The sequence below is a fragment of the Pelmatolapia mariae genome, unplaced genomic scaffold, assembly GCF_036321145.2.
Source record: "Pelmatolapia mariae isolate MD_Pm_ZW unplaced genomic scaffold, Pm_UMD_F_2 NODE_ptg000428l+_length_33007_cov_1, whole genome shotgun sequence".
NCBI lineage: Eukaryota > Metazoa > Chordata > Actinopteri > Cichliformes > Cichlidae > Pelmatolapia > Pelmatolapia mariae.
Genome location: NW_027052114.1, coordinates 3,386 through 27,315, shown reverse-complemented (window position 1 = coordinate 27,315; position 23,930 = coordinate 3,386). Strand labels below are relative to the sequence as shown.

At 43.1% G+C, this 23,930-nt stretch overlaps 1 pseudogene; it reads right to left on the bottom strand.

Moving 5' to 3' along the window:
- Positions 1 to 768: 768 nt before the first annotated feature.
- On the bottom strand, positions 769 to 20,742 carry LOC134623137 (semaphorin-3F-like; annotated as a pseudogene).
- Between the last annotated feature and the right edge of the window lie 3,188 nt (positions 20,743 to 23,930).

Here is a 23,930-nt window from a genome sequence, read left to right as displayed (position 1 = left end):
GTAGATGTGCTGTATTAACGTTTTTACCAGAACTGTCTAATAGAGGCTCTGTTAATTAATATGACGCTTGCTTTCTATTCCCATTTAAATGACTCTCACACATATATCCTATCCAAACTTATGAGCAACATAATTTTACTTTACACTTTGACAAGATCTATAACGATGTCAATAAAAAGATGTATCGTGCTTTTTACAGGGAATATCTGAAATGTACGGCATCTTTAAAGCATTTATTTTCCCCATTTTGCTGTAGTTAAGTTGGTCAGACTGCACTGTACACCCACAGAGATGAAAATAAAACAAGAAAAAAACCAAAACAACCACACACTATCTTATTATCTCAGAATTACAGTACAAATACAGGTTCATGCACACAATGAAAGCCAGCTTCCCAATATTCAATATTTTGGTTAGTGTCACAACATTGTTACAATGCTCTGTTGTGTATACGGGCTATTACTTTTTTTTTCCACACATGAATGTCAAAGAGAAAAAAAAAAAGATGTCTTGTGTGCCAAGAACTGCTAACAACTGCTGCCTGATCCAGGCACTTTCTTCTAAACGCACTGCAATTGTTTCGTCCACAATTGTGCCATGCCCGAGTGTGCTTGTTGCATATGGCCCCAGCCCAATGTCCCCTGAAATGTAAAAGAATAATGCCCAATGTGCAAAATCCTCAACCCCGTATTGCACCTCGGTCTCGGTTCAAATGAGGTTTGCATCGGGAAGAAAAAGTATTTTTTATTAATAGACTTGCAACATAACTGATCTGATTTTTGCCTTGTTTACTTAAAAAAAAAAAAAAAACTTGGATTCATAGCCAGAAGAAACTGCAGGTTACTGAGAGTAGCGTACAGTAAGATTGTTATCACTGCTAAACAAATGGAAATCATTTTCAGCATGATCAGTGTCTGTGCTGGCGTGTAGCAGTGGTGCTGCAGATATTTTACAATCCGTCCTCCAAGCAAGAAGAAAATAGAAGAAAAAAACAAAAAAAATCAAAAACAAAGGGCAAGCACAAGATTCATGTAAAATGACCCAATTACAACTTTGATAATATTCGAGTAGTCTTCTGTAAGTCTGGGTTCCTATGGAGAAAATACTGTTTCTCCACAATGACCAGGACCATAAGTCAGTGGTCCCCTTGCAATATGAAGTCTCTGTCTGCGTGCAGCCACAGGGAGCGTGCATCACAGGTGTTCCTGCAGTGTCCGCAGATACAAAACTCCCAGTACTGAGTCAAAGCAAGCGAAAAAAAAAACAAAAAAACAACAGAGATCCCGTCACCTCCCGTCAGGTAGCTCAATTCCCCGTTTACTCAGAGCTGCCTGTAGCTCTACCCTAACAGCTTAAGAGCCTCATAACACGTTTCAAAGAGTTGCCAAAGTCATACGATGCTGGCAGATGAGTTTTGTAATGACAGTAACAGCAACAATAAAATTAACAATATCAATAATAACAATATTTGCCCCAAAGGTACCTATACACAAAGAGCATGTTTTTTTTCTGTAAGTACAAAGAAATCCACAGAATGATACTATATACAACCTACAATAAATACTGTGTATCATATATCTTACTGTTTGAATGGATGTATTGGGTGTAGTGGGGTTTACTCGTAAGCCTCTTTTTTCTCAGTTTCTCAGCTTTTTTTTCCGGTTTGTGGATTTTTTTTTCACGCTGCTACTTTCATTGAGTCGCTCCCAGTTTTCATGGGGTGGGGGAGGGTTGTGTTTGGGGGTGGGTTTGAGGGGGGTGCTTCAGACACAAAGTCGGGCTCCTCATGTCTCTACTCCCTGCTGCTCCCTTTCCTCCCTCCCCGTCCCTGTGATGTCGGCGGTTGCGGGGCTTCTTCTGCTCCTTGAGCTCTTTCAGGTCTTTGGCCTTAAGGGGGCCCAGCAGCGGGTCTCCAAACTGCCAGTAGTCCTGGCAGTACTGATTAATCAGGCTCATCTCTGGCTGGCTCAGGATGGTCAGCAGGTCCTTATACTGGCCTGCGCTGGGGGTCCACTGCGTGCTGCCGGAGTGGAAAGAAGATGCCATCAAACCTGCACCGCCCTCCACCAGTGCATTGTTGACAGCCCGGCTTGACAACACCACCAACTGCAGCTTGATCAGCGTGTGTTTGAAATTCTTTTCTGTGGCCGTGCATTGGTACAAGCCAGAGTCAGAGGGCTGCAGAGATCGCACGAGCAGACCTTGTTCTGTCTTCAAAATCCGACCGTCTGAGCGCATCTGCAAAGGAAGGATAACAGTCTATTAGCAAAAGTAGTGCGATGACCTGTGCAAAGATACATGTGTATTTACTTGGTTCACAAAAATAGTACTACATATATCTTAATGAGGTTTTGTTTATGTAGCATGTTTAAGTAGATGTAACCAAAATCATCTAGATTGTGTCATTTGTAGTCATCATTCTTTGGTTTCATTAATAACTGTAGCTTAATTTTTGTTCCCTGGTGTTACTTACATGTCTAATTGTCTAATTTGTAGGAGTAGCGACATGGCCAAGTGCCAAAAAGTGTAGTTCCTCTAGTGGCCACTTGAGGTTGTCTACAAAAGTGAGTCACCTTTAGACCTTAGCTTTAAAAAAAAAATTAATTAAATGAAATTAAAATTCTTTGAAAATTTAAAGTTTTGCATCATCTGGGTCTTTTTCAGTTACAGGTGCAGACTAGGCTGTTAACTGTCTGCCAGGCTTCACCTCGGTTACTTCAAGTTACTAAACCAGATCTTTTGAGTGTATTTGTGGTGTTGGTGTCCTTTGAAACAAATTTTCTTACAATTAAAAAATAAGTCTATGCGCTGGCTTTGTTGGGCAAAACTCTTGTTTTATGTTTGCCTGTTTGCAAAATCAATACACTAAGTTTTCTAATAAAGCCTGCTAGCCTTAGCTGATAACAATAATCATAGAGGCCAAAATTAGAAAGGCTTCAAAACAGCAGTCAACAAACCAATGGGAGACAGTAGGTATGTTCATATCACTATATCGAACAATTTGATCTCCATCTATTGCTCCAAACCTCTGCGACTGCTGGAGGTAGTGCTATTAGTGTGCTAGTTTTAGGTTTTAAGATAATCAGCAGAAATGAAGACGCTTAAATTTGAAAGCATGTTATAGTGTCACATAACAACAGCAAACTCATCTTCCTGGGACTAATAAGTATAAAATTGAGTATTTGATACTCTCAGCATAACTAAATATAGGCTTTTATCAAATATTTATAGAAACAGGTCTTATCCTTTAAAATGTAACAGGTGGAAACGATCCATTATGATATGCTGAGTCTATCATGTACAACAGACATGATATCTTATTGATTTAATTGCGTTATTAATTGCATTTCTCCCTTTTGCACTTCAGGCTGAATGTGTGAAGCTGATCCTATTTATTTGTTCCAGCATTTGATCTGAGCTTCACTGTTTGTATTTTTATATCAGGTGTCTTCACCATTAATCCTGGTCATGAGGTAAAAAGAAAAAAAAAGCCAGCAAAAACTGTGAATGAACTGTAACTACATCTATATGTATATCTACATATAGAAATCTGATTGGATTAGGGGAGCTTTTTTTCTTTTCTTTTTTTTTTTGCTCACCAGCACCAAAGACTGCTCTGTTTTTGGGAACAGACACCATCCAACAGAATAGTCAATAAAAGAGAGGCAGCAACATTACATAGCTTCACAATAAAACTTTAACTAGATCCTGAGGGTTATATATCACAACAGAGAGCATTTTTTCACAGCTCCCCTTTATGTGTCCTTCCCTCCGTGCCTCAGGACAGCTGGAGGCCTGTGCAAGAAATCAGGCATCGTTCAATCACAGCCCAAAACACTTAATCACGTTAACAGATAATCAAGAGGAAATTACACTAGAGTTATTTTTCAAATGTGTCACACTGCACATAAATCTCTCCTCTTATCCACAACAACACAGTGAAGAAATTAAACATTGTGGTGAGCATGTCCAAAAGGAAATCTGTGGAAATGCTCATGTGTTACCAATGAAGGGAAATCCAAGCAAATTCAGTGCTTCAGGAAGTCTATGTGACATTAAAAATGGATAATTATGTATTTGAGTGAGCTACCCTGTAATATAATCTGCTTGTATAACCAGAAACTTTGAGAAACACACTGTTAGGCCGCTCACCTCTTTCCTGCGGTCACTGTTATCCCTCTGCACGTGCCAATTTGATGAGAGCGTGTGGAGAGCGGGCCTGACACTCCAGGAAGGTACTGCTCCCCTCCACCCCATACTGCACCATCTCCAAAGTGTTCTTACTGGCTGCAGGGCACAGAGAGAGATTTCCCTGGCAACCAAAACACTCATTACCATGAGCTCCGAAGAACCAAAATCTCAGTTGTGGCAAATTTAGGAAAAAAAATCCTGCTTTTGTAATTACTTTAACAGGTGCCGGGATACAGTTATACAGTTAGCAGCAAAACTGAGCCAAAATGTCAACTGTCTAAATTTATTAATAAGGTAACAGCAACCCAGGAGGCACAGGAACACATGTCTTACCCTTGGAATTGAAGCCTCTGCACTGGCGGATGGGGTTCCCGTACTTGACATCCTGCCTCCGGCTACGTCTAAATGGGTCAGACCAGTATTGCCAAATAAGGAGAGAAAAACATCATAAAGCAACTGCAAGCCATTCAAAGCTGTTTGACAGTAACGTACTCAATGCACATTGAAATTACCACAAACCATCGTCATGTTACTTTAACATCTGTGTTATGTGTTTTTACTTGTTAAAAGAAGATGATTTATTAGTGTCATCAGCCACAAAGACCGGGACATGAACACAACTGATTAGGAATGCCACTGAAACAGCCATTCAGCCATCCAGGCAATCTCAACAGAGCGTCATTCAACACACACGTTAGGTCAGTCAGTTAGTTATGAAGTTAGCGTAGCTCATGCTAACAGCGCTGTTGGTGCTTACCTTTTCTGTGAGGCGGAGTAACGGGAGCAGGACTTGCCATCCCAGGCGCAGTAAGGATCTCTGGCCAGACAGCAGTCAGCGCAGGCCTCGCCGTACATGTCACAGCGATGCAGAGCCAACTGGGTCAGCCCTACTGCAGATGACACATACAGCTGTTGCTGTTGAAAGAAAGAGGGCAAGAGAGGTATTTAGACTTTTATAGGACAACTGAAGTGAGCAAGCAGCAGCCAATACTGCAAATCACACACACTAGGTATGTTTTTTAAAAAGTGCTCTATATTTAGAAAACTACCACTTCATGTAAATGCTGCTGAAATTCCAACATTAAAGCAACAGAATAATTTGTGTGAATTTGACAGCGTTTATTTTCTTTCACATAAAGACCTAAACCCAGCTGGATGTGATGAGCATCCATCCCGCACTAAAACAGCAGCAGTCCCTGGATCATCGGGGGCAACACTGAGCTCATCTCTATCAGGGTTGCCATCATAATTTTATGATCAGCTGTTGACATTCATCAGTCTGGCAGGCTTTGTGTAATCCTAACTCCGTCTGCAGACTCGTGTCATTAACGTGCAGAAGAGGCCAAGTATCTGAATCATTTTGAAAGAAAATACGGAGCTTTTAATGTCTTTTCCATCTTTTCTTTCTTCATTGTCTCCCAGAATTTTCTATGATTATGAGGAGGGGTGGAAAAAATAACGGGAATACAGCTGTAGGCATGTAGCTTGTGACCTTTTTCGAATCACATCATTACTTTCTTTGGAGGGCGGTTCTTTTTCTCCTGTGTGAGCAAAGGTTAGGAAAATCAGTTAGTGCAGGCAGGCTTACCCTTTTGGACGAGATCTTCATTGTATGTTATAGGAGTGGGGACCTTGATGTAGAAAATGAGAATGGGGAGCACAGTGTGTTACAGTCAATTTAAGCACAACAGACACACATAGCAAAACAGAAATAAAAAGGAGGGTGACAGAGAGAGAGAGAGCAATCAAAGCTGACCTTGAACACCTCGACTTCCTCCAGGACCAGCTCCTCTGTCTGAAGGTCATCTCTAGGCAAGCACAATGACTTTCTGTACCGTTCCCTTGTCTGTGACACAACACACACACACGTCAGTTACACACCGACATCCTCACACCCCCGCCGCTTGTCAACGGCCCTCTGGATTTCCATTTTATTTTCTCAGCAACCTTTAACAGGAGATAATCCTCATATCAACAGGCTGCACTGTACTCTGTGTTTCTGTCACACGGCTCTCTTTGGTTCCCTCAGTGACACGAAGCTCTGTTCTCCCTGGAATACTGACTGCTGCCGCCATGACAAACCTTTCCCGTCATTCTTGCCTTGACCTATTCATTTGGATGCCGTGAGATGTTCTACAAAGAGTTCCTGTGAGAGGGGATACCTGAGATTTATTATGACTTCTGCTCTAGCCCCGGTGCAGGACTGAAAGGCTGCCTCTGACAGCAGCTGAAAAGACACACATTCCTCCAAAGTGGCTGCCGTCACACGCAGGCCCATTAGTCTCTTCCTCATAATGCACAGACGCACAAAGAAACCGGTTAGGAGGCGTCGCACACGACATGTAAAGGCAGCATACTGAGCTGTGGCGGCTGTCACACAGGGGCCTTATTAAAGGCTCACAGACAAATCTCTCTGACACCAGTGGGCAAGATTAAGGTGATGGGTATGCTCACTGTACCCCTCCTTCCTCCCTACTTTTCTGTTTCTCCGCTTTATCCCCCCACCCCCCTCACCCTGCTGCTGATCCACCCCCGCCCTCCAGGTACAAATCTCCTGTTGTTTACTTCATGAGAAGACAGCGAGGTAAAAAACCCTTTGATTGGTTAAAGTTCCACTCAAGCACAAAAGGGGAAGAATGCTTTTCTCCTAATGATAAATGATTGCAGGGGAGCCAAGCCCTCCACTTACATGAGATTTATTTCCAGGGGGCTGGGCATTCTGTTCTCCATTATTCAGTGTCCCACTGACACTGTCAGTCACCATTCCCCAACTCTACTCAAAGGGGTCGCGGTTCAGACTGACTTCATTTATACACATTCGTTACAAATGACCCACAAATGGAGAGCTGGCTCCACGGATCATTTCTAACACATAAAGTTATTGCACTTTTAGAAAGCACTCACCAGTTCCTAAAAAGAGCACTTCATAGTTGCCGTCTGCAGCTGTCACCTGGTCCACTGTAATGGTGGTGAACTCATAGTCCACGTTGGTCCGAACCACCAGGGGGCGCTTGTGCACTGGGTACACTGCGTTGTGCATGGCAGGGTGATTCCTCATAAAGTTAATCACTTCATCTGGATAGTCCTTAGTGGACTTCATGTTGGGGGTGAATGTACCTCCGGGGCACTGGAAGGGAAACATTAACATTCTCTGCATGAGTACCACAAGCCGAAAAAACTGATGTGAATAAGTAAAAAATGCCTGGTGAAGAGCCTGTCCTGCAGTAATATTTTAAGTTTGCTTATGCTGATGCTTGCATCTAACTCGAGCGGTTTCTTAAGTTAGATAGAAGGCCCTGTTATGCCAGCTTGCCATGGGATTTATGTGCAGGGTCAGTGAGAGGTGAAGCTCACCGTGCCGGGTCGAGGGTAGGGTATCTTCCCGGTGTAGGCCACCCACTGGTAATTAGGTCCCTCCTTGTGGGCAAAGGGGCCATTGAAGACCATCCGGATGTCAGCCATAGAGTACACACAAACTGCCGAGCCTTTGAACACAGAGCTGTGGAGGAAACACAAAGTGAGCCAAAGACAAAAAAAAAGGGTAACTTAAAAAAGAAGCAGGAACAGAGCCTGCTCAGGATCTGGTGTGGTGCACTAACCCAGAGACAGAGAAGACTCCATATATGACAGGATTTTTTATATCCTGTGTTGGTTGTATGTAAACATCTCCTGTGATGGAAAAAGAGAGAAGTCAGGTCAGTGCAAAGCGCAAGCACTCTTCTTTACTAATATTTACAGTTGTTTCAGTGAGTCCAATCACTCTCAGCTAGTGGGGGGGCGACGCCTCCCCGGAAGGACCGATGCCCAAAAAAGATGAACTTTCAAGCAAACAGTACATGCTACAGGATTTGAAACCAACCAGGTTGTGTTAAAAAAATACACAACTGCATTTTTAGGTGTTTGTGTGAATTTGAGCAGCTTAAGCATGGCTATAATAGTTGATATTAAGACATCTATAAAATCCATGTTAGTAGTGCACTTGATGTGTTATTTTTTTATTGCATAAACCTGGAAAATCTGTGCCGGTGCCTTATATTGCATGCATTTACACATCCAGCCTTTACATAATCAAATAAAATATCACACACAAAATGAATCTACTGTAGTATTTACAAAACTGCGAGAGCTTTTTACAGCTTCAAAGAACTTTAGCAACCACAATATTATAACCTATCACCTAATCATCCCATATGAAGCAATCCAAGCCCCAAACAGGCATTTAAAGTCAAGCTGTGAAAGCAAACAGTCTGGATATCTACAGTCTAGACTGGAGGATTGCTAAACCCCGAGAGATTTCCCAGTAAAATTTATACACGGTTTTCTATCCTTTTCCAGCATCCATAGCTCATGTCTTCCAATTTTAGAGAAAGGAAATATCTCTTCTCTCCCAAAGGAGAACTGAATCATACAGTATGCGTTCAGGCCAGTTTTAGAGGTATTTAAATCATAGATGCTCACCTCCAGGCCTCTGACAGCAACAAATAGGAAGTAAATGCATGATTAGTGATGAGTCTCTCTGCTCTTTAGTACCTGGCCTAAATAACAGTCCCAGGAGGCATATTCAGTCTACAATAGGAAATGGCCTTCAGTTTGAAAAAGAGAATGCACTCCCAACCTAGCCGAAAATGACCAGGAGTAAAAGGGAGGGAGAGAATCTTCAAATGTGGCTGTTAGAGCTTGCAACGTGGGAGAAGATAGGGTGAACTATAGAAGAAGCTATACCAGTCAAGATTTATGCACTCTCGGTTCCATATAGACCAGCATGAGAAATTAGCTGTCAGACTGTTATGTAGATAGAATGATACATGGCTGAGATAAGCTATCTTTGAATTTGAACTGCAGGGTTTTTGGGCTTGTCCACATTAGCGAGGCTGTACACTCTTCCTCTGGGGACTGCGTGCAGCTGTGAACTCATCTCAGGAGGAAAAGGATACAGCTCAAAGATAGCGGGCACTTTGCCCTTCTTTTTGAGTGGCTACCAGTTTCACACCCATCCACACACCCGCATCGCCACGCCATCTTCCACAGCTGCCAGAGGCAGAGCAGGGAACGGTCACGGCTTTAGCGCGCTCACAGCACGATGGGCCGTCACGGGTGTCACACAGCAGATGATCCTTGTCGTGACACCCAGCTGGTGCTGTTTTACTTTCATGCAACGAGATGCAAGTGTGTGCACATGTAGACAAGACAGCACCGAGGCCAACATACAGTAGAGTTATACAGTCGCTAAAAACAGATCAAGGCTTCAGGGGAGAAAAGCTACGTGATTTCCAATAAAAGCTAGTCTGACAGGACAGGGATGAGTTTGCTCCAGGGAATGTAGCATGTTAATAACAACTAGGAAAGGATCCACATACCACAACCAGCTCTTTTTATTTTCATTTGGCAATAATATCTCAGCCATCACGCATCCAATTTTATTTAAAAAAGAAACAAAAGAAAAGAAAAGGTTTTCTGTTTGAGTGAACAAATACTATTCTTCTCTAGCATATCTCACTCCTTCACTCGTTTCCTCTTGCTCTCTGGCTTTTCTTCTTCCCTACCTATTGATAAGAAATGCGTTTTAAAGCATTGCCTGTATAAAACATAGATCTTTATAATGGTTAACACTATTTTAGATCATTGTGGGTCTTTAGGTACAAACTTAAAGACAGAGCAAAGAAAATGTTACATGTTCTAACTGCAAAAACTCCCAGGTCTCAGTTTGATTTGCCAAACGTTCTACATCAAAGACAACAGCTGCTCTGGATGTTTGAAAAAACTTCTCAGTAAATGGAACAGTACTTACGCAGGGTAATAATAAGTTATACATTCATATTTTAAAGACTCTTAGAGAATGGCAGGGTTAAGAGTCTCCTCACTCATAGATATCTAGCTGAACTGAGAACGTGTCCCGGCTTGAAACCATTTTCAGATGCGCAGTTGCAGTACTGCTTTTATTCAACATGATAGTGGATGATTGTGTAAACTTTGGAAAAAGACTTTTGGCCCAATAAGATTTCATGTCACACAAGAGGTAGCCTCAACATAGGTAAATAAACAACACACTGCACAAAAAAGACATTGTTTAGATGTTTATGTTGTAGTCACAAACCTGTCTGGAAGACATTAATAATACAGTCCAGCAGTCATAAATAAAATCTGGATCTGACAAAATGTTAACAGGGACTGAATGAACTGTGGGGTTTTTTCTTCTTTCTTGCAGATGTTTGTAGGAGTCTTTCATCTGAGTTTATTATATAACTGCAACTGGATCTGCAGAGTCATCTAACTAAAAGATCTGTGCGGCAGAGTTTGAACATTTTTATTTTATTCATAGTAACAGTCTTATTCATTTACTTGAGATTTTTGGATTTATGTTCCGAGCTCTACAATAAAAGGTGCTGGGCCTTTCTGAATGGAAACTACATGTTCTCCCTGTGCCTGCAGGAGTTATCTCCTGGTACTCCAGCTTCCTCGCACAGCCCAAAGGTTAACTGTTGGCTGTAGGTGTGAATGTGAGCGTGAATAGGTGTCCCTCTGTGTTAGCCCTGCAACAGATGAGAGGTGTCCACGGTCTACATGACCCATGAAAACTGAAGAAAATGGATGGGTTTAGTATTTATTGGTTCTAGTAAGTGGATATTTGGGCAGGCTAGTTACTTTCCCTGTTGTTTTTTTTATTATTTATTTTTCACCATTATAGAAGACGCCTGTTATAGAAGTGGATGTCATATTCATTGGGCCGCCATGAGAGTTGCACAAATGTTCTCATCTAACTTTTAGGAAGAGAACATTTTGTTGTATTTCCCAATGATCCCCATTGTGCTCAGTAGTTAAAGGCCCTCTTAACATCCTAAAATTGCCACTTTTGTCTGCAAAGACTAACTCTCCAGCTAAAGAGCTTTTCAAACATTCAAACTAGACAGTAAATGTGATGCCATTTGCATGAAAAAATTGTGTCCCATTTATTGTCTCCTCTAGGAGTCCTTGGCAGGGATGCTTGCTTTGTGTAGCCGTTCCTTCTCTCTGGGCTACTCTGGCATGCCCGTCCTTGTTCATTCACCAGCCTGTTCCATTACACATTTACAGCCTTATTCAAGCAATATCCAAAAGATTCATCATCGGCGCCAAACACTGACAGCTCCCCGGCTCTCTCACAGAACCGCTCTACAATGCACAGTGTCTGTGTCAACACCGACTGAACTAGGTAGAGACAGAAGCCTTGTTTGTAACTGCAAAGGCAGCTCATTCCCACTTGTGATTTGTGGGGAAGAGGCTGCACAACACAAAAAGGCCACCGGGTTTTCAAGTGTCACTTTCCAAATCGTTCAGAGGTATAAAATAAATGTCAACAGTAAAAACAAATAAGTGGTTTTTTTTTTACTGCAGTCAGGTGAAGATAAAAGCAAGGACTGCAACGAAGAGAAAAAAACACTATCATGGCATAGCACTGTTCTTTCTTAAAATTAGTTCAAAAGCAACAGCGGCACACAGAAAAGCCCCCTATCAGTCTTTGTCTCCATTTCCAACCAGTGGTGACAGACAGAGGACGAGTTTCCCTCAGACAGTCTAATAGTCTCACAGTCACAGACATTCCTGCTCGGTGACCCCATTCGTCCACCATCAGCCCGCCGCCTCCTCACTCACACACACACACATGCACACAGACACACACACTTACTTTTGTTTTTAAAAAAATCTCGAAAGTAAATGACAACTACAGTGGTGGGGTTATGAGTGTCAGTCCTACTACAATACGGTGAATGGGCCTACCATATGGTTCAAAGACTGATGTGTGTGGGTGTGTTTGCACTCTTGGCAGGTGCTGCAATAGAACCAAACCCTGCAGAGAACTATTGTCTACTCACTATTTCAGTTGCGATTGTACATGACAGAAAATGAAAATGAGCATGTCTCAAATAAATCCAGTCACGCCATTTTTTTCCTTTGCCATTCAATACCCACTGTCAAAATGATTAACTGCACAAAGAAGAGGCATGGCTTCTGTCAAAACGTCGGGTGTAACCAAAGTTGTGGGAGGATGTGTAAGTAAAGCTAACTTTTTTCCTTTTTTTTTGTTGAAAAAGTGGAATTTTTGTGTCAAAATAACTACATTTAAACACACACATTTAAATTTTACAGTGTGTAATTAGAGCAGTTACAACAATTACAAGTTGATTTAATAAATCAGGTGCACTAACTATTTCAATCATGAGTTAATGACTTCCCTCATATTACTTGAAAAGTGCCAAAAGACTTCACACAGCTACACTGCTGAGGGAGATGCTAATCTGCAGACTAATTGCTAATAAAAATAACTGTGAGTTAGCAGCCCCAAATGTGTAGGATGTAAACTGAAAAAAAAAAATGCCGTGAGCACCACCGCCCACAGAGAAGGCATTGCGGTGCTTGCAGCACATCTGATTGACAAGGAAGTCTATAAAACATCACCCCACCCCCACCATGTAACCTGCTCATTTCCACATCAACAAAAAACTGTGGAAAGAAACACAGCATGATGCGGGTTTACAGTCCTTTGTACTCACTGAGCTCGTCGAAGTGTGTCTCCATGCCGTCGGCCCCGGGTACAGAGCAGATGAGCCTGGCCTTCAGGAAGGTGCTCCACTTGTTGACCAGACAGCAGTGACCTCCGTCGTCATTCTATTTTTTGGGAAAGGTGGGGTGGACACAAAAATACAGTTTCTCCATCAGTTGCATCCTCATTAGCCCTCACCCCACCCCTTCCTGATTTAAAATTAAAAAAAAAAAAGCCCAGGTGGAGCCACCCACACATACGTGTCTCTGGTTTGCAAAGACAGGAAGCTATTGGGGGGGGGCTGATGGGGTTAGGTAAACACAGTTTCCTCCTATTTAGGCTCTCCCATCTGCGATGGAGTGAAGCCAGAATCCATACCAGGATATTTCGAGAATCTGTCACACTTTGTAAGAAATTGTCTTTTTTATAGTAATTTTTTAAGGGTGGCCATAACCTTCACTCTCTTTATGCTTTCCCATTTGGGAAGTTGAAATGTTTTCATACTCTCTAGCATAAATGAACCAAGTGTAGTTTTTGTGGTATGCACAGTGCGTGGTGCGAAGAAATGCAAAGAGCATCCAGATGTGTGGCGAAGTAAGAGTGACAGGCCGGGGTCTCCATAGCCCACCGAGAGGGGGATGAGTGTTTGTCTGTCGGGTCAGCACCTGACCCCAAATAAATACAACAGTGAACAACTGAGGCGCACATTTTGTACTCCTAACCATTCTCACATTCCTGCTGTTATGCTCACACGTGCACGCAAACTTGTAAGACAGGAACGTTTAATGTGTAAATACAACCAGCTCAGTAAGATGACACAGTGTGCAGGCCTTGTGATCCTGTGTTTTAGGACTACTAGTGACAATATCAGTGCAGAGGGAGATCCTGTGATCAGAGGTCAGAGGGCAATCTGACATACAGAGGGATCCGTTGTTAGCATGAAGGTTAAAGACACATGTGGAGTCCAGCAAGTTAGCAAGAGGTAAATACAAGTCCTTAGCCCATATACATTTAAAGACAGTGGGTGCTTCTCACTGGGAGACTCCAGACTTTTATTAATCATGCTGCAGTTTCTCTTTTCATCAGGATCACACCTCAGTGGAAAAAAATGCTCCTCAGTGTATACACACCAGGCAGATACGTCCGATACGGGACTGGGTCACAGGAGTCTGGCCCATCTCAGAGGACTTCTCTCGGAAGAAGAAATACAGCTTGTCATCATTTCTCTCGGCACTATCCGGGATGAGGTGTATGTGGACAAAAGTGGGGTCTGTGGGGAGAAGAAGTGGTGAGATGTTTATGTGGACAGTGATCTGGGGAAAACATCTGGTTTGAGATCTTTTCTAAACTTTCAGCCTTTCCTGTTTATCACTTGCTGAGGCTTTCTAAACATCTTCAGAAAACAGCAATCTTTACATTTTAGCTATATTTTATAACCTTGTTTGGATAGCACGATAAGGAGCTGTGCACAAAAGGCCGCAATCAGAGTCTTGTGTATCATTTATAGGCTAAATAGGACTGTTACCGTTCAGCCATCTGGAGTTGTACTGATCTGTTCGCATGGCAGTCTTTGTCCCCAAAGTACGGAAAATGGCAGAGTCTGTTCCCATAAAGTCAACATAGACCCCAGCGTACAGTTCTCCATCTGAGAAAGAGAGAAAACACTTGAGTTTCGTGAGATTCCTCGACTCTGACATTATTCCAGCACCACCCTTGGCACGAACCACCAGCTTTTATTTCAAAAAGTATATTTAGAAAAATCATGACGCTCTTCAGTTTCACAACACAGAAGCTAAGCATAACAAAGTCATCATCTGCACATGCGAGTGGTCAGGACGTGGTTGCAACTTGAGACGTAAGCAACTGACATTTAAATGGCTGATAAACAAGGTAAGCTTCCACTGTTCTTATTGTCTCCTAATAATATGTCAGCATTTTGGGGCTGTACTGCTTTAAAACACAAGCTATAAGTAGCTTGTATTCTTGTACCAGTACAAAGTGCTTGCTTAAAGGATTAAAGAAAATTATCTTGTGACACGAAGGAGATAAAGCTACTCAAGCGTTCAACAAATTTCTCATTTACATACTTTTGGGCCACTTGTGTGGTACTCAGACCTCAGCCCACTACAAAAGTCTTTTTAATTCTGTAAAATTGATGTGCTCTACAGCTTTTAGCAAACATTACTAAAATAGGAGTATGTAGTTCATTTCTTGGGGATTTTTTCAGCTGCAAATTAACAATCACTTTGCTGATCCGCTGAACACAAACAACAATCGACACTGTCATAAATGTAACTGTATCAATGGTGGTCAGATCCACTATAAAAATTTCTTATTTTTAAAACATTAAATTCATTCATATTTTCTCTTATTTCAGGGTATTAACTCTGTGCTCCTATCAATACAGTGTAAGTATACAGGAACATTACAGTGCACAAAAAAATACCAACAATGGCACTTAAACTTCCTGAAACAGCCATCAAATGCACTTCATTAAGACATGAGATATGAGCACTCCCGTGTGTGCAAACTGACAAATGTATAAAAACAGCTTTGTTAAGCCACAGGGAGGAAAGGTGTTGGTCTTCCAGCTGTTGTGTGGGCCCCACTGGAGAGCAGGTGTGCCTCTCAGGGCTCTCAGAGATGGAGATTGGAGACAGTAGGAACAGGAAACACTGTTGTACCACCATTATACTCAATGTCATGGTCCCTGGCAGTACTATAGGGAGATTGATGATATATCATTAAAATGTCCACGGATGATAGGATGCCTAATGCGGTGGCACATCGAGCAGTCAGCGGTCAATGGTGAATCTATTGTTGTGGTACAGGGTTCTTAATCCTTATCAACACTAACAACAGTGTCCCTTACATGACGCTAACTGGTGGATGTGGGAGGTAAATCCATCTTGGATGACAGTACTGGTTCCATACTGGTCATCTGGCACTGCGCTAATGCGGGAAAGCAGTGCCAGTGATTTACACCCGCCGCCTCGACCCACAGAGAGAAGATCGCCTTTCACTCGTGGCAACTGTGTGGCCTGGATCTGACTAAATGACCTTGGGCAGTGGAACAGAGGACACTGGCTTCATGAGTGAAACAACAGATGATAAGACATTTCATCCAAACCTAATCTCACTGAAAATTGAAAATCATCTGACGGCTGAAACGTGAAAAAAGCGAGAGCAGACAATCGTTTTGTTAATATTTTGCTTCACTGACTTTGTTTGAGGCATTGATCCCACATATCAGCACACTGCCAAATTAAGTCAAAGTTTTAGTTTTTCAAATGGTAATACAATAACTAATTTTTTTTATTTTTGCATGTCAGACGTATTTAGATTTGAAGCCACTAATTCCTCAGTGGAGGATATAAATATTAATAGTCACATATTACTGAGCCCATCGCAGTCCTAAGAAATTCCTAGTGATTCAGCCCATTCGGCTAAACTGTGGGAAAAAGGCAAAGTGACAAGGACACTTGACCTGACCTTGTGGTTATCACTGGCTAACAATAAAAAGCTCTTTACAAAGTATGCCAAACATAAGCCCATAGAAGATCATATAAGGAGAAATGGGAGAAAAGATGAAGAATCCATATGGGATGAGACTGCTGTTGCTAGAAGGAACTGTGCTGGAACGTGCCTGTGCCTGCAATCCCATGTGACCAAACCCAGATGATACTTACTGATCAAAGCTGACACGCTGTTGAGCTTCGGGTCATAGGAGCACTTTCCTTTCCCAGATTCTACTTTGCCCGGCTCCAAATGGAAGATTTCTTCCTAGAATGGAAAAAAATCATACAGAGATGGCAATAAATTCAACACTCTCCATCTTGTCACTGTGATTCCCTTGTGTAGGGAAAATGAGGCAGCATATGCGCTGCCTCTGACTCCTGCGGGACCTATAGGTCCTGATGGGGGATGAAGTATCAAAATAATGAGTGTGTGTTCATACAGAAAGAAAAACATGCAGGAAAAGCGATGGATTTCTAATCCATCTCCATGCCACTCCACTGTAAAAAACAATGTGCTGCGGTGCTGCTTCTCTCGGCATAATAAAGCTGCATGCCAAATATCTCTCAGCTTCTCTGTGCCTATGGGTGTGCAGGTCGACTCGTGACACCTGCAATCCAGCAAAGTGAAAACAAGTCTGCGATGGAGGCTGGATGACTGATGCTCACTGCTCATAGCATCCCAGCACGCAAGCACTGAAAGGTGATTAGCAGGAATTTGCGTATGATAGTGGGGAAAATGAAACAGTGGCATGCGATGACATGTCCTGTAGCTCCGCCGCAAAAACCAGAGCACATCCAATCCCTATTTTTTTACTCCCAGCGGGACGAGATGAAGACATCTCTGTCGGTGTCCGTCAGCACTTATTTAGGAGCACTGTGCCAAACTCCCTTCACTAGATCATGCATGCAACCCTTTACATCATCTTTGATTAAAATCACCACTTGCGCCGATAAGTAGATGCTGGCAGCTTACTCAAAGCCATTCTGGAGAAAAAACCCAAAAACGGTCACAAACATTTATGTGTACCGGAGGGAAACTGTGCCCTGAATGTGTTTTTACAACCCTGCCATAAAATATGACCCTTGAGAAAAGGTTGAAACACGTGTAGAAAAAGAATGAAAAAGCCTGAAAAAAAAAACAGTTGAAACACTTTCAAAGTGTCCCACTTCACATAAAGCCCTGTTGTCCTTCAAAAGTCCCTCTCTGCTTTTTAAAGTGCTTGGAGAGCTCAAACAGAGAAGACATGTTGAAGTATGTGACTCTTTTATTTCCTCAGCTCCATAGCTAGTTGGCTACAGATGGCTGGTGTTTGCTCTAAGCTAACAGAGCCTGCTGTGGGAGTGGGTCAGATGCTGACTAGTCCTGTCGCCTCTGTGGGAGAGCCTGAATAACATTCCTACAGAAGGCGGAGGGCTCTTCGGGGTGAAGAACTGCTGGGTGTGACACCCTCGATTGTCTGATATGATGAAGAAGAATAATTCGGAAATCTGCTCTTTACAGCTCCAGCTAAATGCTAAATAGAAATGACCGTGTCATGCATTGAACAGCAGCAAAAGCCTGTTTAATTAAACGTGGGCCGTGTATCTTTTGTTTTTTTTACAAGCCTGATAAGCCATTTCCACTTGATTAGCCAGCTCTCATGCAAAATGTGGCATTTAACACAGAGGCAAAGCACCAAAAGGACAAAGGCTAATAAGACAGGGCGCTCAGACAACAAGACTTACACAAAGGAAATGTGAATGAAAAATGGAGAAAACGAAGCGACGTGAAATGAAATGCATTTTCAAATTACACTAAAAATGTCGAGATCGTGCAGGGACTGAAAAACAATGCATGGCAAATATTACAGAGATGAACAAACGATGGCCAGGTTAAAGATGGTATCGACAAAATGGGCACAGACACAAAAAAAGGGAGCATGCTGCTGGTGATCGGTTCGTGCAGACAGGGCCCGCATCGCACCTTAAGTCCGAGTGTCTCGTGCACCGCGCTGGGTTCAGCTGCGCGGTTAGCCCTTCCTCTGGCTTGGGCCATCTGCAGATACATGGACGTCTAAAACAGGAAAAAGCAATACATTCTCGGCGTTACACTACTGATGAGGATGGATCAAGGCCTTTCATGACCTTGCTGCAGATTGCTTGAGCCTGTTTTGACCTCCAGACATGAGACATGAGAAACTCCCTAAACCCTGAACTCCTGAGATCAATATAATGCAAGCGCGAAGGGAAAGGATAAAGAAATATGGACGCGAGACTGTGCAGGGAATGCGGGTTTCTTTATTGGACCAGATGGTGGAAAAGGCAACAATAACAGTCCTCTATCCTGTGGTTTAGTCAGTAAAGGCTGTCACAGTATGCCGCATACACACCCCTAAAATCTGCTGGCATTGCAAAACATTTAGCTACGAGTCTTTAAGCGCATCTTAGGAATGTTTCTTGCGATGGTAAAATCTATTGATAGAAATCCATCTGAATTAAGAATGACAAGTGTTCCTACAGTATGTGTGTCAGGATATGTGTGTGTACATGCGTCCATGCAGAGTTTACCCCCTCTTGTTTTTACAGTTGTGGTTAACTCCACAGACCAGCTGAGAAAGGTGCTCAGGGGTGTATGATTTGGACCTGTCAGTGTGACGGAGAAAATAACAGCCCTCTCATTAATGCACTAGAACTGGAACATTCCACTTGCACCCCATAATGGGAGCTCCCACTTGCAATTACCCAGCATCTCACATGGTAGAGGCTGGCGGGTGGCCTGGATGGATGCATGAAGGGGTGGAAGGATAGGTGAGTGACTGGGTGGAAGCCCTTCATTAGTAACAAGCTGTATGCAGCAAGGGGCTCGAGCAAGCTGTGCTCGCTGTTGCGAGTTCTCTGTGATCACAAGGGAAGTCAAATGGGAAATTTACTTTTTATTTATTGCCTTTTATAAAAGTCCCCTGGTCACAATTAGGGAGGGAGTGTGATATTTAAAGAAAAGTGAGGTGTTAAAGAGGAGTACGGCAGCGTAAGCGGCCTGGCTAGGTTTACGAAATTCAAGAGGTCCCATTAAAGATTGAGACTAAACAGAGTAGCTCTAACGGCACACTGGGGACAACAGCTGTGTGCTGGTGAGGCTGGTGTGCTGGCTGCTTCGCCATATGGGGACACAGGGTACCACAAGCAAGCTTAATGATGGAGCAAAATCATCATAAAGGGAGCTTAGTGTAGGGCGGATGGAGAGTAAGGCAAACCATATCATTCATGATGTAGATGGAGGAAGCTTTTAATGCTGCTAAGATCAACTTCTCGGCCTCTACATTCCTTTGTAATTCTAACCTGAGGTTTGCGTCCACGGTTGACAAAGGTGCAGACCGGATTGTAAGCTCCTGTCCCACAGACGTACAGGTGAGTCCGGTTCCATGGCTCAATTAGACGAATGAAGTTTGCACACTCCTCCTGGAAACACAGACAGTGAAGTAAATTAAATAGCAGTTCATAGTTAATCTTTACTGCCAGACCTCCTGCTGATTTACTGAATGCTCACTGATTCTTATTAAAACTTAAAATCTGCCAGTAATAATGTGCTTCTATTTGTATTTGGGCAATATATCAAACTATCAGCCAGCAGTGCTTGGTTCCCGAACCCAAGCTGGCACAAAGAAGGATTCTGGGCTTCTCTGCTCCATTCCTGTCTCATTGGCTAGACACGAGGGAACCAGAATTTTACTGGGCCAGGTCCAACTCCGCAGGTAATTCCATTTAACAGGTTCATCACATTAAAACTGATGGGAACAGATGAGGGAATTATATATTTTAAATGCAATTTATTTAAAAAAAAAGATATATTTTATTTTTTCAAGCTATCAAGTTTAAGGAAACAACCTTACTCGGGCAATCCTGCTTTTGGTATGTGCGTTTTCAACGCGCATACTTACATTGGCATCTTTCCCACTCACGAGGCACTCCATTCTTCTTTGTTCAGGCACTGGCCAGTGGATCTGCAAGAGTAGGAACGCGGGACATTTTATAGCTCTACCCCAAAACGTTATACATCACTGGCATTTATTGCATATTTGGATTAAAATTTTAAAAGGGATATCCACCAAGGCTAATATAAGTCCTGTTGGGATTGTCATAGCCCAGTTACAGTGTTTTAATGAACCGCACCAGAAACAAAAAAAAGAAGAGTAGTCCAACAAAAACTTGATGTGAACAAACCAAATGTCTGTTGCTGGGGCAAGAGTGGAGAACATTTCACTTTGGGTAAAACTGCTGTAAAGGTGCTGGCTTTATCCCAGGGTAACAGCCCATTTTAAGGCCCAAAGGGAGGAAAGCATGGGAAAGGTCTTACAATACGTGGGTTCTTGTTGATGTCATGGAGGTCCAGGGACAGGATGTGGTCCTTGCTCCCAACATACATTCGATCATGGTCCTCATCCATACGAAGGATCCGATAGTCAGATGTGTTGATGAGGTAGGCGAAGTGATGAGCGGTACCAGTGGATCTCAGTTCTGTATGGAAACAGAAATGCATTGGTTACCAACAGCTGCAGCTACATGTGCGCATATTCGCGCACACACGTGCATGGGCAACTGACACATTCCTCGTGCCACTCCTCTGTGGACTTATCTGATGGTTTTCCACCGACACTTGTGTAACAGAACACCACTCATTAGAGACAAGTGCTACTGAGCGTCTGTCAAACAGCACTGATGGCTTAATACCTCCTGAGTGGATCAAAGGATCTAGAAGTCACTCGTTAGTGGCAGTCTGTGGAAGCCAGCAAACACAGAAACAGTAGACTGGCAGTTAGCTATGATGTTCATACTACATAGTTTATGGAATAGGGTAAGGCACAACATTTCATTGCATGCTTGGACACCATTCTCCGAAGGTCAGACAAGTGTGCGCTTTCAGTAACACAATGCAGTTGACACGTCCTCGCATGTCTACAGTAACCCAATCTCCCTATAGACTCTGTGCTGGAGTGTTTGTTTGATATGTTCTGCTTCGTTCAGCAGGCCAAGTACAGGCAGAGCAAAAGGCCACTGCTAAGACAGCAAAGGCCCCGTGTCCCACCATACATAAACACACTCCTTTGCAATCTATAGGGTAAGAGGCCTTAGACGCTGGCATTCAGATACTGTTGGACAAACAGAGAGGTTTCACTCAAACAGCATGAAAGTTCCCATTCTCCATTTAGCCTTCTTCTACAACCGAGAGATCACAGGCACGATTTGAGGTTAACCCAGAGTTAGCCACCAAAACGTGGCAGAAGGAAACCAAAGGATAAACTGTTACATGCAGTTAGCTGCGTTTGACTGGTTAAATGTGACATAGTATTATTAAAGAAGCAAACGGCACAGCCAGTGTGGCATATCAGACCTTGAAGGAAACACACTGTAGCTTTATAATGGCCAGTTTAAGATTTTTTTTCTTTTTTTTTTAACAAGCTCTGTATGTGTAGTCATGTATTGTGGGCTTGACGTTACTACGAGGTTGTTAAGTGTTTCTGAAGAAGAGGTCTGGCCACCCAAGCATGCAAAGACATCCACATGTCCACCACTGGTCCTTAAAATAAACACCATCTAGAGACCTTTTTAAACAGACTCCCTATGGAATCTGATATTGCCAGTCTTTTGAGCCAGATCTAAATTTAGCACGGGGGTTACGTCAATAAGCAAAGATTAATAGCATTAGATATTCTATATTTATACAGTTTGATTTAATAACTGTGCCCACCAATGGAACGTTTACAGGTCAGCAGAGTGATTGGCAGCTGTCAGCCCCCGCGTAGAGGAGCTGCAACATGTGGCTGGACCCTGTGATTATTTGTGTTGAGTCTTAAGTTGAATGATGAGTCCCCATACACTCTAGGCCAAGTGCAGACTGGATAAGAATGCATTGTGCGCACACACGCACACATATACACACACATTCCGAGGGCCAGTCGGGGCGCCCCCCCCCTTCTGAAGCAGGTTGTCAGCAACTTCTCAGTGTGTGTTTGTTGTCAGAGAGAAGCTGGACGGGACCATCTGTCAGCCGAATAGGAAATGTGAACAGCGCAAAGCAACAACACGCCCTATGAGAGGCGCACATTAAGAAACAAACGTGTACTCTAATCTCATAGTTATCTGACAACATGCAGACAGGCCAGACTGAATTCTATGTCACAGGTAAAATTTACCCCAAACGCCGTGCCTTTCCTCATGACTTATCCTTCATATTTGCATGTAATGTGGTCTGCACCATGGACATCACCTTTTAGAAATCCAGGCGATTTAACTACAACAGAACCTGGTTACAAAAAGGCGCGCCACTCCACCTACTGGATATCATTGTCTTTTCTGTCAGTCCCTCTTAACTCAATCCCAAAGTCAAACTTCACCTCAGGCGGGGCCACATGGCATTGTGCTCGTTTGACATGTTGATCGAGGACGTATAATGGCAGCAGACTGAGCTTGGCTGCAACTCTGCTCCAGAGGTCAGGCCGCACAGCATGTCTCTGGGGCTGAGATTGGTGCCAAGCAAACACTCAATCACAATCAGCTCGAAGAGACATGCAGAGAGGCTACACTTTTGAAGAATGCCAGTTTGGAGTGTGTGTGCTTTTTCTTTTTTTTTGTTTATGCCCATACCTAAAAGATGAAGGAGAATTTGTGGGGTTGGGTTGTATTTCCCAGAGAGTAACAAATCTTATGTTTGCTACACGACTCATTTGTCTTAATTTTCTGGCACTGAGCTGAATCTAATTTGCAGACAATCCCCCGATGTTTTCAACCAGTCACATTTTATTGAGCTCGGATATATTAGGCTGCACACTCAATCAGCTGTTTTCCCAGACTTACTTACAGATTTGCAGCAGCAGATTACAGTTTCACACAGGACAGGCTCAAAGAGGCTGAACTACTTGTGCTCTTTTGTCAGCCACATTAGAGCATGACAGCATTTTCCACATGCAGACTTATCCGAGAGATTTAAAGGCTGGGAGCAGAGTGTGAATATGTCTATCAGAGCCAGATAAACTCTTAGAGTAGCCCATTACTGCCTGTATGGCTTAGGCCCACTCTGGGGGGTCTGCACACACGCACACGCGCACACACGCGCACCACACACACACACACACACACACACACACACACACACACACACACACACACACACACACACACACACACACACAGCAGGGGCTTTGTTTCAGGACCACACTGCTTCTCCCTTGTGAAATTGCAATGGCTCTATTAGGAGGTGAAAGTAAGCCGGTGGGGCAACCTGATCCTCAAGCTCAGTGTCTATCCCATTCCTCATTCACTTGGGTTTTACAGTAGCATGCCTGCACCTGCGCACAAATGAGAGAAGGTCACTTTATGACATTTTTCCTATTTTCAGTCTTTCTTCTTCATGAAAGAAATGCAGGTGTAGCATAAAGGCAGAAAGTTAAGCTATTTCACAGTAGTGACCTCAGGCATCTCGGTTCCTTTGTGCGTGGCGTTCCGGTCCACACTCTTCAGTCTGCTGAACACAGACAATCCGCTTCTCTCTCCAAGGAACCCAAGGTGCTCTTGGCTCAAACAGCCCACTGCCCGTTTCCTGCTATTCGCTGCACTCGGGCCTCAAGAAAGCCCTTTGCTGATCTTTGAGAAACTGGACGCTGAGCTGAACGAGACCTGAAGAAATTCTAGCTTAGTGGCATCAGAGCAACCTGCTAAAGATGCTGGAG